Source organism: Nymphalis io, chromosome 18 (assembly GCF_905147045.1).
Source record: "Nymphalis io chromosome 18, ilAglIoxx1.1, whole genome shotgun sequence".
NCBI classification, from domain to species: Eukaryota; Metazoa; Arthropoda; class Insecta; order Lepidoptera; family Nymphalidae; genus Nymphalis; species Nymphalis io.
This window is the reverse complement of record NC_065905.1, coordinates 1988584-2006477: the sequence shown is the minus strand read 5'-3', so window position 1 is coordinate 2006477 and position 17894 is coordinate 1988584. Positions and strand designations below refer to the sequence as shown.

The window sequence follows — 17894 nt, the reverse complement described above, 5'->3', positions numbered from 1 at the left end:
ATGATTTGTCAAAAATAAATTAAAATTCTATATCATAAGTAATTTCTTAACTGTATACAGGTACTATTAAATATGTCCGCTTGTATGGTTGCTGTTTTTATTTATATTTATTGACTTGATCACTCAGGTTCTGAGTTCTGTTCTGGATGAAGTCAAATGTTATTGGGTGTAATTTTATTATCAGATCTTAATGAGGACGCTTAAAAGAGTTTACATTAAGGCGAATGAATATGCTTGATATGTCACTGTGATAGTGAGCCCAATGCGCCTGTGTTTGTATACATTCGTGCACTATAATACTCCTACGAAGAGTCTTTGAGTTTCGAAACCACTTGTAAGTCGTAGGCTGAAATTCGGTCAGAAGGGCCGAACCCTAATTGGTATTAAAATAATCTTTCTCTTTAAATAAATTAACCATGATAGAAGTGAGCTAGTTACTATGAATGAGGAAACAAAACTATGGTTAAACAATGTTATGTGATTGGTCGAACTTCAGAAGGTATCAATTCGTCCTCACTCGACCGTGAAGCTGAATGTTTCATTGTTCCACGCTTCACTTGAAACCAATACACAACCATCAACTATATACTCGAGCTAAATGTGGGAATTTTTAAAATTTCATATAACTCGTTGAAATTATATATTTACTATTGGTACTATACTAGGATAGAACATATACTTGTATGTACCACTTGTAGTTAAAAATATCACACAAGCCATATTTGATTTATTTTGACAGAAAAAAAATTGGCGTTGTTCTGCAGCGATTTGAATGGTGAGCCGAAGTTAATTCAGTTTAATTACAGGTACAAGTAGACACATCTTGAAGCCCATGGTGGCGGCACATTGACTTTGGAAGAAATGGCATATACTTTTTTAAGTCTTCATATTTATTGGACTTTCCACTTACTATCAGGCCTGTAAGCCTCGTGTTGTTGCTATGTTTTTTTTTTAATGTTAAACCTTCGATAGAACGCTTCGACCGTGAAGATTTAAATCTTGGATGCAGCGGAAATCCTGCCACTTCCGTCTATGCTAATCAATGAAGGTCGGTAAATAAGTACCACTACCGTTAACGGTATATATGTAAGAGTATTGCCTTATAAAAATTCAATTAGTTAGCATTTTATATATGTATTTCTATTTGTATTATTTGCAGCCATTGGTGTTGTTTGTCTATTGGTTAGCATATTAGGCTGTAGATCTGGAGATTTAGGATTCAATCCTAGCGTCAGTCTTAATAAAGTTGTCTGGAAGTTGTCAGTGTGCAGTCTTGTGCCTCTCAGAAAGCACGGAAAGCTTTTTTCATCCCATCGGATTATGAGATTGAAGGAATAGGGAGTGCTCACACTTGCGCATAATAAAATGTCCTGTGCAGACTAGTCAATCAAAGAAATGTGGAATACAGCATCATATATAATTTGTAATTGCGTATTGCGTATAAAGTAACTCATAAACTAAACATGGTATTTATATTTAGTGTACAATTAAACATATCAAATATGATACATAAGTAAATATAATTCGGATAATAAGAGATTGGTTCGTTAGCGACATGAGATGTTGGAAAAACAACCGTCTATCGTAAGAAATATGGTTTATTTTAGATTGAGATTTTTTTTTATTGTTAATGACAACCGAGGGTCTCGTGATAGACAATATAATCGGGTTTCAGTATTCTTTACGATGTTAGTATAATTATAAAAAAACGTTTCTTTTAGACCGTATTACGAGGATATAAGGGCTGGAATCGCTTGAATATTGCCTTGACATGTATCTTTAGTGCATATCAGTGAAATAATTCAGTTATTACTTGTGTAAATATCGTTACATTGACAAGTCCTTGAGAGTTTGACATAATGCGAGAAAAACAAGTAAAATTTATGGTTCTACGAAAAAAAAACTGAACAATGTTAAAAAGCAATTGAATCGAGACGAGACCATCATGCAGCTGATCCGAACACATCAAAAACAGTTCGTCAAAAACCTTATTCACAGACATACAGTAAAATATATATATAAATATTAAAGCTGATATTTTGAGAACCTTTTTTGAAGTCAAAGCTCGAGTGAATCTCGTCATTCATTAATAATTAAACAGATAAAGCTTAAATATTTTAAAATGTATAGTTATACAATATTATACCTTTATTAACGGCATAATTTAAGAAAAAAAATTACAACTAAAAAAACTAACGTATCTTATTTAAGGCTTAAAAATAAAGTTTACTGTAAAAATATCTAAAAACAGTCCAGCCGAAGTAACACAAAAGTTGTGTGAAATCATATTAATTACGAAATCGTAAAAATTATATTCATCTTAAAGCAATAAAATGTATTTTTATCAAATAATTTCAACATTATTCACGGTTGACTCATTTGTTATCTTTTCTGATCCGGTAACAATACAATAAACGTGAAACGAATCAAACATACTCTAATTAGTATAATTTGTTTATTTATATTAATATTATATATATGACTTTATTTTACGTTAAATATTATTAAGATATTTAATATAATATTAAATAGCCTTGAATAATCTTAAATATTTAATAAGCGATTTAATTAAAAACCAGTATTAAATTATAATTTAACAGAAATATCTTATATTGTAATAATGCTTTGGGAATGTAAACGACATCGCAGTTCTGTTTTAGAGTTGAAGCAACAACGCCCCTAGTTTCTAGTTAACAATAAAAACCTTGTAAACACATATTTGTCCCATTCAAATACTGGACATAAAAAGTATTAGCCGAAACGAATTTTCCCGGGACAGAACCGCGAGTAATTATTGTCTTAATTCGGCTCCAGCCGCCATTATGCGTCCGGAACGAAGTACGAGCGACAGCGGATGAAAGCACCAATCAACGCGCTGGAAGACCACGACTGTGGCGATGATTTGCTAAAAATAATATTTAATAATATATATTTCAAATACAATTGGTTACTTTTGAATAGTTTCGTTTGGTAAATACATTTATGTTATTTAAATTTTAGTGTTCGTTATCGATATTTGCTAGTTTATAAAATTTTAAAGATATATATTAAATATTTAAGGAAATCGTATATTTTTGTTTAATTTTTTGTTATAGCGATGTCGTTTTTGTTGTTAAGTTATGTGCAACAGATTAAATATAGTATTATGTTTGGAATAAAAACTATATATATGAGATTATTTTTAAAATAACTTTTAATTTTATTATAAGTTGGTAGTGTGTCTGAGAATATTCCCGGCTCTTTCAACTTGTGCCAGACGAGGGTTTCTTCTCTGAAGGGTTAAAGGGTGACCCTCAACAATTACCTACAATCATTACTATGGACAATTATGTTTTCGACCGTCACAGTTACACGTTTTTATTGGAGGCCGGTTTTTAGTTTAATTGCTCGTCTTTTTGGACGCCTCCGCATTGTGATTACACTTCGGTCGTGGGTGATTCCTGCGACCACGGTCCATGTGCTTTGATGGAGCTACAAGACCCTAATGCAGATTACCTGTAATTAACCGTACTTTGTAATTATTATTTACAAACTTTATTTGATTCGAGTCTTATTTCGTATTGAAAGTTTTCTATTATACGTAAATTTTTACTTGCGCATTTTTAAATTTCAGATTTTTTAATGTTACAAATCTAAAAGCGCTCAAAGCGCTTTTATTTACGAATGTAGTTTAATCAATTTCTAATAATTTTCTTTTGTTAAAATAGTCGGGCGATGGTATAAAGCGGTCTCCCTTCTTCACTATTTTAAATACAGTTGTACTTTTCCGTGCGTGCGTTTAAAGCGTTTTAAACAGCGGTTCTTTTGTGTTTTCAATTGCTTAGTTACGAAATGCAAAATAGTAGACTGAGCTATAAATTACCGTGACGTCTCCGGCTCGTTATCGTGTCGGCCACGTGTCGCCTTTCAATCGTACAACACATAACCATGAAGAGATAATGCATTACGAACCTTATTACGTTTATCTTAAGGTTATATATTAAGTGTAAGTTAAACACTTAGTTTGACAACGATTATGTGCCTAGGATATCTGGATTAGCTTGTACCATCTATCACCATAAGCTGACGGCGTCCCTATCATACTTTTGACAACTCACGAATGGCTTTATTTTGACAATGCATTATGTTCCAGATAACTGAATATATACATTTATAGATATTAAAATATACTTCAACTAATTTAAACGATTGAACTTAATAGGTACATAAATTTTTTATACATATTAGACATTAACATTTTATGTGTAATATATATAAAGAAATGTGTTAATTATTGTAGATGTAAAAATAATTTATTAATAACATTTTATTATATAATCCAATTAATAAAAATACTTTATTTGGGAAGGAAAAATAATATTTATATATGAATACAATGCGTCGACGTTTATGAGCCTCGTTAAGTACATAAAATATTGAAAGAGTTCAATTTAAAGTCGATCTTTATCGAGATGTTAATACAGCAATCGCAATATCAGCGTCCGAGCGATCGTTTGCTTGTTTTTCCGTTTTCTGTCATTTAGCTCGATCTCTCGTATTCGAGATTATCAGCCGAACAGCAATCGTGGATTACGTTCTAATGAGAAATGTCGGACAACAATTCTGTCCAATGCAAACAATAAGAAAAAGTATTCCAACCAATCATTTTTGAGCAAAAGAAAATAACGAAACTTTCCTTATTCAGACATTTCCATATTAACACTCGTATTCAAAGAAAATGTATGTGATCAGAAAACTGGGAAATGTCGATGTACGTCATCGCCAATACAGAGGGAATCTAATAAAGTAACAAAACTGAACCAATTCGGCCCCTGACAATCCATCGTCATAAATTTGTACAGGTCTCAATCACAAAAGAAGTGATGAAAGACAAGTGGGCGAATAAAAAACGCATAATACGCCATTTTGCCGTCACAAAGTGGAATCCATGTCGGCGATATGTCAAACTGGTCAAATATGAGCGAATTGGCGGGCAACCGTTATTAGCCGGCGAAATGTGATCGGACCGCTGCCCGTAGAAGGCCAGGGCGACGGACCCCTTCCCGAATTCGGGCGCCGAAATCTGCCGAGCAGTAGCAACTGCTAAAAGCAAAAAGACGCTCGGATAGCTTCTACGGGCGGAAAGTCAAAGTTTTCCTTTTTCGACATCTATCACAGTGTATAGTTTGAAGCGAGTTTCATTTTGGGGAAAAATGATAAATGACGTGAATGATTGAACAGCCGGACACGAGTTTTGAATCTCCAAAAGAGATTTTAGCCAATCCGTTTTACATTTCATTCGAATTATGACGGACTCGCTGGCAGACAGCAGCGCAACTATAGGAATTAAAATGCAAAAATTTATCGGCCATTTAGTGGATTGTCACGACATCAGCAACATTCCATAAATATTCACAACAATTGTCGCGGTGCTTTTATAAAACCCGGTGTGATTGACAACAGACGTCACGACTATCAATCAAGCATGCGTGATCAGAAAGCCTCGTGTGATAAAAATTAGCCGACACGGATCTCGTGTTCGATAGCCGTTTATTGCATCGACACAAGGCATACAATTCGATGACGATTTTTGTGTTCGAATTTTGCAAATATGGTGTCATATTTGACGTTGACAGCGAAATTGGCGGGAAGTTTGTCTATGCACTTTCGACGTCGCTCGGATTTCGTGTCTGAAAGGCATTGACAAGCCATTAGTAGGTTCAGCGATTAGTTTCCATAGCTGACAGCTGATGCTCTTTGATTTTTTGGTTAGCCCGTTGTTTTCGACATGATCCGATACGAAAATCGAGCTATCATAGACAACTGGAATGCAATTGTCTGTAGTTTTGAGGCAGACAACAAAATTAAGCAATTATAAGTTGTGGAACCTCATTTATTGCTTGTCTATCGTTTCGTTTCGTTAGTTATAAAACAGAATAGGAAACTAAGTTTTCCTCATAGGTATAAAGTTCTCATTATGAAAGCCGGCTAGTGTGCATCGTTTGGGTGTTCGAATTATAAATTCATAATATTTATGCATGAAACTTTTCATCGCAATTTGCGAAGGTATTTTTTTACGAATATCAGATATTTTTGTAGCCCTCATATATTAGTTGTAGGCGATTATTAAGTAGTAAATAAGAACATGATAAATAACCTCAAAAGGATCCAATTTGGTCAGTTACAGACCTCTTAACACGTCAGCGCACCGCACGCGAGTACAACACGCTAGTATGGCACAGTTGTGGAGGTTGTTTAAGGAATTTTCGCGAAGTTTTATTCTTTTACGTTTTCAGAGCGCATACATCATTGCCTTGGTGTTTTTCGCAAAGATATCTGGTCTAGATTATTTTGAGTAACGGCGATGGGGAAAAAATACGGCGGTGTATAAAATATCGTTTTGTTGGGGCAATTAAAAGGTGCATGGTGTAGCGCGCCCGATGCTTCTTGATAATTTCTTATTCAGGTAACGTTAAGTTATATTGTAAGTATAATCAAACAAATAAGTTACCTTTCAGAACCGTCACCGTTTGCTATAAGTTACAACTAGACAGGACGTTGTAACTTTATATCCAATTATGGAGATATAGTATAGCTCTCTCTTTAGAACAAAATTAACTTAAATTACGTAACATTTTAAAGTGGTCATAGATTTCAGAGTTAGGTAAATAGTAAAAACTCATCCAAACATCTTACTTCTATGACACTCCAAGTTATACAGGATTGCTATCTCTAAGCAATGCGAATAACATAAAGACGTACAATAGTGTAAATAAGTAACAATTAACTTAATGCCAGAAACACACATTGTATAAAAACATAAGCTTTTAAAGTTTACAAATTTTAAGTGCATTTCGTTATGGAGGTTTCTATATATAAAGAAGCAAGACATATCAGACATTATATCAGATTGTTTAACGTAGACTTTGTTTAAGTAAATCAGAGCGTTCTCCCCAAAAACAAATAATATGCCAAACCTTCTTGACAGTTCCCGAGATAAGCGCGTTCGATCGTACATACTCACCGGTTTTATTCTATAAATATAGATTAAATCTAGCAATGAAGTAATTTGAATAATTCCCTGAGTATTTATTATTCTACAATACAATGCGAAGCGGATATAAACAGCTGATTCGGTTGCTTCGTCCGGGATTGCAATCTAAGTAATTATATTAATTCAGTTTCGGATTTATTGCTCCACTGCTATCGAAATTCGGGCCAATTTGAGATTTACTCACAGTTTTGTTTCAGTTAAATAATATATTTTAAAATTTAAGTTATATTGGTATAAATTTTTCGTGATATTCGCAGATATAAACAAAATAATTGTTTAGTATTCTTTTTGGTTGTTTTTTTTTTAATTTTTCATATTATTAAGTGACACAGGTAACGTATTATAGTTATGTTTTGTTTTGTTGCTACCACTGATTCGGAATGCAGATTCTATAAAGACGAACCGGCAAGAAAATCAGTAACTACGTTATCTTAAGAATCAGAAAATTATTTCAACAATCAAATACAATTATGTTTATACATCCTGTATGAACATCAACGAATACTAATTCCAAGCTCTTCTATCATTTATATAATCCTGTACAGCATAATAAGATTTATTTTTAATTTTTTTTATCTTATAGAATCGAAGGATGCTCCAAAAAGGATATATTAACTTTGTTTACTAATTATTTATCTCTTTTTTTATATATTTTTTTATAGAATAGGAAGGCGGACGAGCGTATGGGCCACCTGATGGTAAGTGGCCACCAACGCCCATAGACATTGGCATTGTAAGAAATGTTAACCATCGCTTACATCACCAATGCGCCACCAACCTTGGGAACTAAGATGTTATGTCCCTTGTACCTGTAATTACACTGGCTCACTCACCTTTCAAACCGGAACACAATAATACCGAGTACTGCTGTTTTGCGGTAGAACATCTGAAGAGTGGGTGGTACCTACCCAGACGAGTTTGCACAAAGCTCTACCACCAGTAAAATGTAGATAAATGTATATAAAAGTTTGTCTGTTCAATTATTCCCTATTTAGAAACATTTGATCTCGTATAACGTATCCGACCCGTACCGGAGATTGAACATCTCAGGATTAAATAGCGAGATGATATTCAAATCGCGATGAATTCGAGACAAATGTACTAACTTATATTCTTAAATTCTTACTAACATACTTTTCTATTTTCTTTAGATATGCATATTGGCCTGTGGATAGGTAACCGAAGAACGAGGGTTCAAATCCAAACAAACATCATCGTGCTTAGATATGGAAAACATCGTGAGGTAACCTGCCTGTCGGATGAAATGTTGCCAAGCGTATCTACCAATCCGTATTAGAGTATTTATCTTAATTAATAACAAATCATTTAAGTATTCGTATAAGTAATTAAAAAAAAATTATAATAAACATTTTCGTTATTACGAATGAAAGTATATATTACATATATATAAATTATAGCAAAGTATGATAACATACAATATTACAAATGAAGCGACCAATAAAAGGAAAGGACGGAAAAAGCGACAAAATTCGATATTAGTAATTAGTCGGACTTTTCTAATTAGACTGAACAAATAGACGAAATAAAGCATTAAGGAGTTGTGCAAATAGTATGAAGAAGGGGAATTAAACAAGCACGTTGGCTCACGGGATGCGACACTGTGATATGTATGAGATAATGTAACAAATAAAAAGTTATTTAATACATATTTCAAACACATAAGTTCAGCATAACAAATGAAATTAATAAAATTGTTATTATGTAACGTTTGTTATTTAAAACGCGATATATAAGTCTCTGTTGCATGCACTTTATTATGTTTTGAAAAATATTACTAAAGTACATTGTTCAATTTAGCTGAATGTTGTCGATATTGAAAGCATTTAGGTTTCGTAATATCGATGAAGGATATTTTTTTTCTTTGTACAATGTTACAATACACAAATCGCCATTTTACAATACCATTTTTGCACATTATCAAGACGTGAATTTGCGAATATCATGTGTTGTATAACAAGAAACCGTGCGTAGTATTAGTATGTGCGCTCATGTCATTTCCATGGATTACGTTTCTTTGTGAACAACCCGTATGCAAGCTTCGTAAGCAAATAATATGACAAGATAAAGAGAATGGAAAACGATATTACGCTATACGGAACATTCAATTAAACGTGAAGCGAGGCTATGGAGAGCTATTCTTTGTGTCTCTGCCTCGCTAGTGTGTGCACGTCCTTTGAGAGGCGGGAGTGATTGAGAATATCATTACAAAACACTTATAAAATTTTGATACATAAAAAAATACTATATTTTTTTACTGGCAATTCGCCCTTATATTGTTAAGTCACCATTGCTTATAGACGTTGAAACTAAGAAATATAAGCAATCCCTTCAATGCGCCACCAATCTTGAGAGCTAAGATGTTATGTCCTATTCGCTTGTTACACTGGCCCACTCACCCTTCAACACAAACACTAAATGTTGCGTTAGAATATGTGATGAACGTGTGGACACTCAGACGGGGCATGTCATACTTCTGCAATAGATTAAGATAATGGTTCTACTTTCAAGACAGCGATTATCGGTTCATTACAAAACTAAATTTAGAATTATAATAAATCCTATTAACAATTCTTTCTCCGAGATTCCTGGCTGCGCTTGATTGGATAGATCTGCACTTACAACCAATTAGGTTTAAGTATAAACAGTTCCTAATGACTCGAAACGAAATGGCACTCGAATTATGAGCCGTGCGTTTTAAAGGATATTAAAGTTGTACGCTATATAATTGCGAGCTAGAAAGAGACCGCCGTCATAGTTGTTATCATTCCAGGACAAGCCCGCGGATTCTCGTGGCATGTTGACACTCGCATAGCTCGAGACGCGCCGTCCTATGCGCAAATCATTTTTTTCATACGAATTCCCGTCTTGCGACGAACGCGTAATTATAAATAAAATTGACATTAATTACTCTTGCGCTTTCAAAGTAGGTTAGCGATTTCTAGAAGTAATTCCCTTAACGCGTAATGGAACTGTGTTTTTCTTTAATGTCGCAATAATAAGACTGTTGTCTCGGTGTAGAGCTATTTTCTGACAATTAACAAAATAAAAAATAAAAATAACCAGCTGTCTTGTTATTCGATATGTACTCGATTAATTAAATTTTTAATCGTCACTCGTTTAATCATCAACGAGACGATTCGGTTTGTTTATTTTTATTTAATCTGTTCGAGACAAAGGTCGAAAATTTAAAAAAAATGTTTTGTTTTTAATAGGGCTAATTATGATTCTGTACGTTCGCGGTAAAACCAGTCGAGCGAGAAGCCTGCAGCAAACACAACAGTTACAGACGAGACACACATTAAAAAATCAATACTAGAACAGAACACGCTCACAATTAAGACGCATCCCTCAAACGTCATAGCACCCTTGCTCTAAACAGAGCAACAGCGACCGCAACAATGATCATCGACCTAATCATAACGATGTAGAGTCGAAAATCGAATGACGTCCGTCACGCCGCACGCAATCGTCGTAAGAATGATCCCGTAGGAACGTTGCCCGGGACATAACTCGTAAATATCAACAACGAGCTTATTGTCTCGCAACAAAAACCAAAATCGTATGGCGTCATTCGAATCGCGGGAAAATGTGGTAAAGAATTATCCCGCTAGCAAAAATGTATACCCGGCTGGGGTAGCGTGGGCACTTTGGGCAATATGCAAAAGTTGGGGTGGCGGTGGGGTGTGGGGGGGTTGTCGTGATTAGGCCGTGTGTGACGATGCGCATCTTATGCCCGCATTACCCTTTCGTTTTCCTTCCGATAGCTGCCTTTGTGGGGCGGTCCCTTTACTTATCTGTATAAAAAGTAGATCACACGATACCAATTTTCTTCTAGTTTTTACATAATCACCACTCGTTCGAAGATCGATGCGCGGTCTTTGATACGTGGCACGAGCTTATCAGCGATACTCGGCGATAGTAGAAACGCGTCAGTTGCATTTGCATTTGCAAAGTTTCGATATTAAATTATATTGACTTTCGTGACTTAAGTTTTTGTAACAAACTCACCGACACCAGCACAATTGACTGAATGTAATCCCCATTAGCAAAACAAACTACATTCGCTAAGGGCGGACTCGTTAACACACTTTCCAAGTTTCCCATCGAAAACTACCCCGCTTAGACTTCCAAATACATTCGAGGACAAACTAATAAACGTGAATGTTTAATATTCTACCGAATCTTCGACGCTCCCTGGCTCTAAATTTCAATACGAGCTTAAGTAATATCGAATTCTGGAACCGCATTTGGTTTTACAAAGACGTAAAAGACGCTGGCGTTTTCGGCGGATAGGACCTTTCGTTCCGGCCCGCGCAAGAGCCTGATACAGACGTTATGGACGATTCAGAGAGTGATTTCCCTTGAAACCAATGTAGCATATAAATACCATTATTCTGAAACAATACACATTTTCGCCCCCGTCGTGTTGTTTTGAAGAAACTTCAAATGCCTCATGAATATTCGAATGTTTCGCTGCGTATTGATTCTTTATTTCACACATACAAACCGTGCCTATTTATTATTTAAAAAAAAGATAATTAATAAATGTTGTGTTGTCAATAAATAGAGAATGAATATTTTATGTGTCAAACGATTTTTCGCCGGTACTTAAAGCGGTAATTTCTCAATACATACTTACTTCCCCCGCACTCACACATCGGCATCTAATGAAATCAGACATCCCGGCACAATTGTAGATTCAATTAGTACACAGCAGTTGCCATTCTTATCGGTGGAGACGATTTTACGAACGAATTAATCCAAAAACATACGATCCTATCTCCCCTACCTCCCCCGTCTTCACCGGTCTATACGTATTGATGCTCATTGTATTTGTCGAGTGTAATTAAGTACATATGAATAAGATGTTGACGACTTGAAGCACTCTCTTTAATTCATTTAACAATATATCATTCGAATTATTTGAACAATTCAAACGTAAACGATAATTTAATTTATGACGTATTTTTAAATCGAATTAAGTTTACAATTTAATCGACACAAAGTCGATCCCTAATCAAAATAAATAAAATCGATTCAACGACTCAATACAATATTATAAATGTCGTTTTGAATCAAAACATCGCAGCGTGGCCGATCGGTAATCGTCGTTTCGATTATCGAGGGGAGTGAAGTAATTTTTTATTATTGATCATCATTGATCACGCCTCGATATTGTTGATTATTGATAGATTGATATTAATGCGTTCACTGTTGTGGGGTAGCGGTTTTTTTATACGACAATTGACGGAACCACAATTGGATATTGTAATACCATTGTATACGATTATATTGTGATTTTGTTTGCGAGTTTTATTTGATTTTTTTTTTTTGAGTATGTTTGTTCTTTGAGTCGAGGGTGATTTCGTTTACATCCGAAAAATCGGAATGATTAATAAATTGTTTAAACATCGAATTCTGTTTTAGGAAATGCGTCTGTTGTAAATCGGTACATCGTATATTATATTAAAGCATCGTAATAAAGCGCTCGACTGAGTCTTTTATAAAGGGAGTGACAATTTCGTATTCGATCGCGAGAAATTAATATACAATATGAGTACCGCTTTCCACGTTCTACTTCAATACGGGAATCGACACCACAATATTCCAAACAGATATAAGATTGCCCGAAGCCACCCCCGTGGAGGCAGTTTATTATATCCGAACGTCTTCACGATTGAAACCAATTGTTAATTGAGCCATATCTATGAAAATTGCGTCTACGAGTCGATGCTTATCGGCATTACGTTAAATTTATTACAACAGAGCGCTTTACGTGAAAACGAACGAGACTTTTGGGCTACGATTCAATTAAGCCAGTTTTAATCTATAATCGATGCTCATAAAATTTATCTTGAGATAAATAATTCACGTCTATCACGTCAATACTTTTTTAATTTTATTTTTGATCTGTACCAATCGGTAATATATACATATGTTATCTGTGCTTTTAAATAAATTACAAGTGAAGTATGGCGCGAAGATGTGTTATGAATCCGCCTCAAAATTGAAAGGCACCCGACAATAGTTAGACAAATGAATAAATCCAAATGGAAATTTCCTATTCGTGAACAATAGTTAGATTTTAGAGGCTTGTATCTCGTACAGACAGATTGATTGGGCTCTTGCTATGTTGACTAGTGTGGAAGGAGATAGCTTTTTATAATAATAATAATAATTTGAACAAAGTAATTAATTTTTTATCTATGGCATCTGGAATCCATTTTAAAATAACTTAATTAATCTGTAAATGTTTGAATTTTAATGTGCATTTTTTAAAATTCGAAGGCAATTTTAATACGATCTCCTTTATTTGACATTATAGTAAATATTCCAAATTCAAATATATTATTTCTAAGATAGACAACTAGCCAGTATTTCTTCCTTGTGTTGTTTCTTACAACTTCATCACTTGCGGATAAATCATATCGCGTTCACATAAATTCTATTCGCTCTCCATATTTCGTTACCTGGCCCGTTTGTTACGATTTTATTATGAAAATGAATGGCAGGGGGGGCAGTGGAGGGGGGCGCCGATCAAAAGGGTTCCTAATTCGTACATTCGCTGCACACTATAGCAACTAGAGAATTTTATGGACCGAATCTTTTATGGGATAATCAAATTTTGTAATATTAATGCTTTCGATTCGTCTGGGAATTCATTTTCTAGTTTTGTTTGCGGTCGCTTTTAATAACTAATATAATGTTATACGTTTCTGACGAGGATATTCGAATGGACGTTTATTTGAATTATAATTCGCGCAATTGTATATGTTTAATTATTTATATATTATTTGTAGTGTTCTAGAATGTTCTAAAATGTTTAAGTGTTCTTAAAAAAACGATAATTTTTATTTCCCTTAATATTCTGCTTACTTTGTATTTCTGTTTTCAAGATATTAAAAATGAATACTGTTCCTTACACAAGGGACAATCAAGTTATTGGATGTTCTTTTAGATAAGTGTTAACATATTGGCAAACTAGGAATTTAGAACTGGTCATAATAATGCGCCAAGCATCAAAGATATTTCCGTTTCTCTAATTACACTGGGTCACTCACACTTCAAACTTACCAATACAGCGTATTGATGTGGCTGTAGATGCACTATGAAGGATGCCCTTTTTTAATATACCTTCGTCGATAAAAAGAGTAAAATACAAGTATTATTTAAAGTAAATATTATATGTTTTGCGTATACATATGTATGTATGTACAATAGGAATCATTGTTTGTCTCAATTTGTTCGTTTGACTTCCTGAAAATTAATTTGCGGTTCGAATTCAAACAAACGTTTTCACATATACCAAGTTTTTCTTTGTCGCTACACGTTTAGTTTGTTACGAGTATAAATTGGAATTTTCATTGTTCACACACGTGTAATTAGAAAACAGAAGGTTTCGTAAATAATTCTTGCGTCTGTGCGGCGTAATTAAAAATACTGCTATATGCCGGCTTCTGTGAACGTATTTTTCTATTTAAAACTGTCAATCGCCATACGATAATATTAATTTTTGAATATGGAACGAGTCGATTTTTAAAAATCGAATTGTTTGACATTCGAATTACATTATCGGCTGTTGCGTTTTGATATTGTTATATAGAATGTCAGTTTGAATAAAAAAGAGATTCGCCAGTATTTATTTTAAATAAAATCAGTTACAAATTGTCTCATTTCAAACCGAAAAACGCGAAAATTAAATACGTACGATAACATCTTCGGCGGAGAGGATGTATCTTAAATACTCAGTAATATGTATGTATGTATGTAACATTAAATACGAAAACCAGTGAATTTATGTAAATTGATCCTTAGAGATGCTGGACCGAGGTGAAATTTGAATGTAAACTTCCCGTCATACCATATAAGCACCATTTATTTTGTCCGCTCATAAAATATAATGATTTTTGACGCTGCTCTCGGCTATATTAATTTTGTGGGCCGCATTATAAGGGTTGAAATATCGAAAGGTATTCCTGTAGACTTGTATTAATGACATGTGCGTTCATATTAATTGTTCTTATTAATTACGTCATATATTTAATACTGATATTACAGAATTAATAAATTTAATTACGTTGATTGATAACAATCGAAACTGCTAGACTAATTTTATTTAAATAACGTAAAAACACACCCGCATTTCAAATATCGAAGCGAATTTTAAAACTCATAATTGAATATCTAAACGCGTCTAAAATTCATAAAAAGAACGCCAACCGCTCACCGCTAAGAGATCCGAATGTATTTACATAAAAAACAAATAATACAAGAGATGGGATGCGCGCATAAAATTAAAATCGATGAAATATTCTACCCTTCGAATTAAATATCATTGCCCCGTCTCACACAACACAAGCAAACCCGCAGCACACAGCTAAGATCTAGATTAACGGAGAGGGGTCGATTCGATATTTTTGTCAATTTGAATTTGGAACAGTCCTGCTATATTTTATTTTTTTATTTTAAAAATAGAGTAAATTCTTCTTGTTGCGATACGAAAAGTTGTTATTTTTAATTTTCGAATTTGAAACATTTCCATTGCCTATCTTATAATTTCAAATATATGGGTATTTCCACTTTGCGACTTTGATTTCGATACCCACGTCTGTAAATCTTTTGGTTGCGGATTTGATATTTAAAAAAATACGTGATTCCAATGGGGTGTAGCTTAAAATATCGGGCCTTATTTGCATACTAACTAAAATAATTTATTATTTTTTCTCGGAGGGTTGCCCTTGTGGGGTGAGATACAATGGGCATAACTAGAAACTGAGTGTTATTGGCTCGATCGCGTCGCTGTTACATTTTCATGATTCATCTACATTTATTAGGTTTTGATAAAGCATAATCATATTCCTTAATCAATATAAATTATTGAAAAGTATGTTCGTTTATTTTAACTTTGTTTAAGTTACATAGACAAATTCATTTTTAAATCATAAAAATTATTTGACTGAAGCCGCGGGCGATAGTGTAGTTGAGTTACTAATAAAGTAAAAATTCAAATTTCTCGTGAACGTAAAGCAAGTTTTATTGCAAAGCTAAAAGTTATATTGTTACAAGCAACTCGAAACTGTTTGGTAGTATTTGAAAATAGTCGACCGGGGACTCGCGATGCCGCGGCACTTACGACCGACGATTACGAAATTCTAAATCCAATACGCTCTCCACTCGTACTGAAACAAATATCGTATTAAACATACACAGAAACGTAATATTCCACGTCAAAGATGCTTAAAAGTTGGAATCAAAGCGATTCGAAAACCGTAGTACGGTCGGCAGCGACGCATCCTTACAAATCGTGATTGTGACGCAAAACTTTGCCGGAAAAAGTTTGCCGACTCTTCGTCTGTCGATGTATTGTTCGATGTTTCAGTTTCGTGTCAACGGTTATTCATTTCAGGACTGATGCGTTCGAAATTCAAATTAGACGTTTGGAAACATTCATTGATTCTATTTCGTTTTTTATCGCTTCGAAGAACTTTTAATATTTTTTTTTTTTTTTTAAAGAATAGGAAGGCGGACGAGCATATGGGCCACCTGATGGTAAGTGGTCACCAACGCTCTTAGACATTAGCATTGTAAGAAATGTCAACCATCGCTTACATATCCAATGCGCCACCAACCTTGGGAACTAAGATTTTATGTCCCTTGTGCCTGTAATTACACTGGCTCACTCACCCTTCAAACCGGAACACAACAATATCAAGTATTGCTGTTTTGCGGTAGAATATCTGATGAGTGGGTGGTACCTACCCAGACGAGTTTGCACAAAGCCCTACCACCAGTATATAAAATCTATATTAGCTTGTTCAATAATATAGATAGTCTTTTATAAAAGTTATGTTTAAGTGTCATTTATTTCAATGTCCTTACCGTTCCTGGGGTCACTGCTCCTAGGTTTTCCGGCATCGCGTTTGCTGACGGTGGCGCGTGTTGCGAACGAAATTATCATCCGTATCAAAGGGAATATTTTAAATACCTATACATAAACATGGCTACGGGCTAGGTCCAGCCCAGACGGCCTCACACCACGCCGCAAGATTTACACCCGTTTCACGCGCGATACCGTCCAAATACTCGGATGCATTATATTTTAATTTTTTTTTCATGTCTGGCTTGTTATGTTTTGTTACAAACGTTTTAATCGCCATTCCATTATTATGGGAATCGAGACATAAATCAAATTGTAATTAATTTGGTTTTGAAATATCTATAATTCTCGAATTTATACTGTAGACTCAAATCAATTTAGCAGTTGATATTTGGCTGAAAAATGAAATAGTTTTTTTTGGCGGTTTAATCTGCGACCTATTTCTTTTTCTTCTAATAATAGTTCCTTAACACGATTCCGATTCATATGCAAATAAGTACGATTCGAATCGAACCCCAAATCTAAGACTTCATTCAAACGACACAAAGGAACTTGGTATGTTATTAGTTACAAATATTATAAAAGTAATTATTACTTTCGAAGAGTTAACGTGAAGTGAACCGAGGCCATGCACTATGGAACTGACGTTACAAGATGGTTGTACAGAGATTTCTTTGATTAAGTTTGATTCGTTACCAATTTAACTTTCTCAATATGAAATTCTAAATAAAATGATACAAGGCTACCTTAAAAATATGATATTTATCTACATATAAAATCGGCCATTACAAAACAAAGCGTACAAGGGGAGACGCATCGGGCAAAAGATATCGGACTGGAAAGGGGTTGATTTTGATTGAATATCTGTTATTAAGGCCCTCCCCGCACACAGACATATTAAATAATATACACATTTAGTTTATAAATATGCATGAGTTTCGTTAAAATTTGTGTGCGATTCTA

General features: G+C 34.3%; 1 protein-coding gene across 6 annotated transcripts in view; it reads right to left on the bottom strand.

The window, feature by feature from the left end:
• LOC126775513 (homeobox protein cut-like) overlaps positions 1-17894 on the bottom strand; it is a 141373-nt gene that overhangs the window by 28813 nt on the left and 94666 nt on the right. The window lies entirely within an intron of this gene.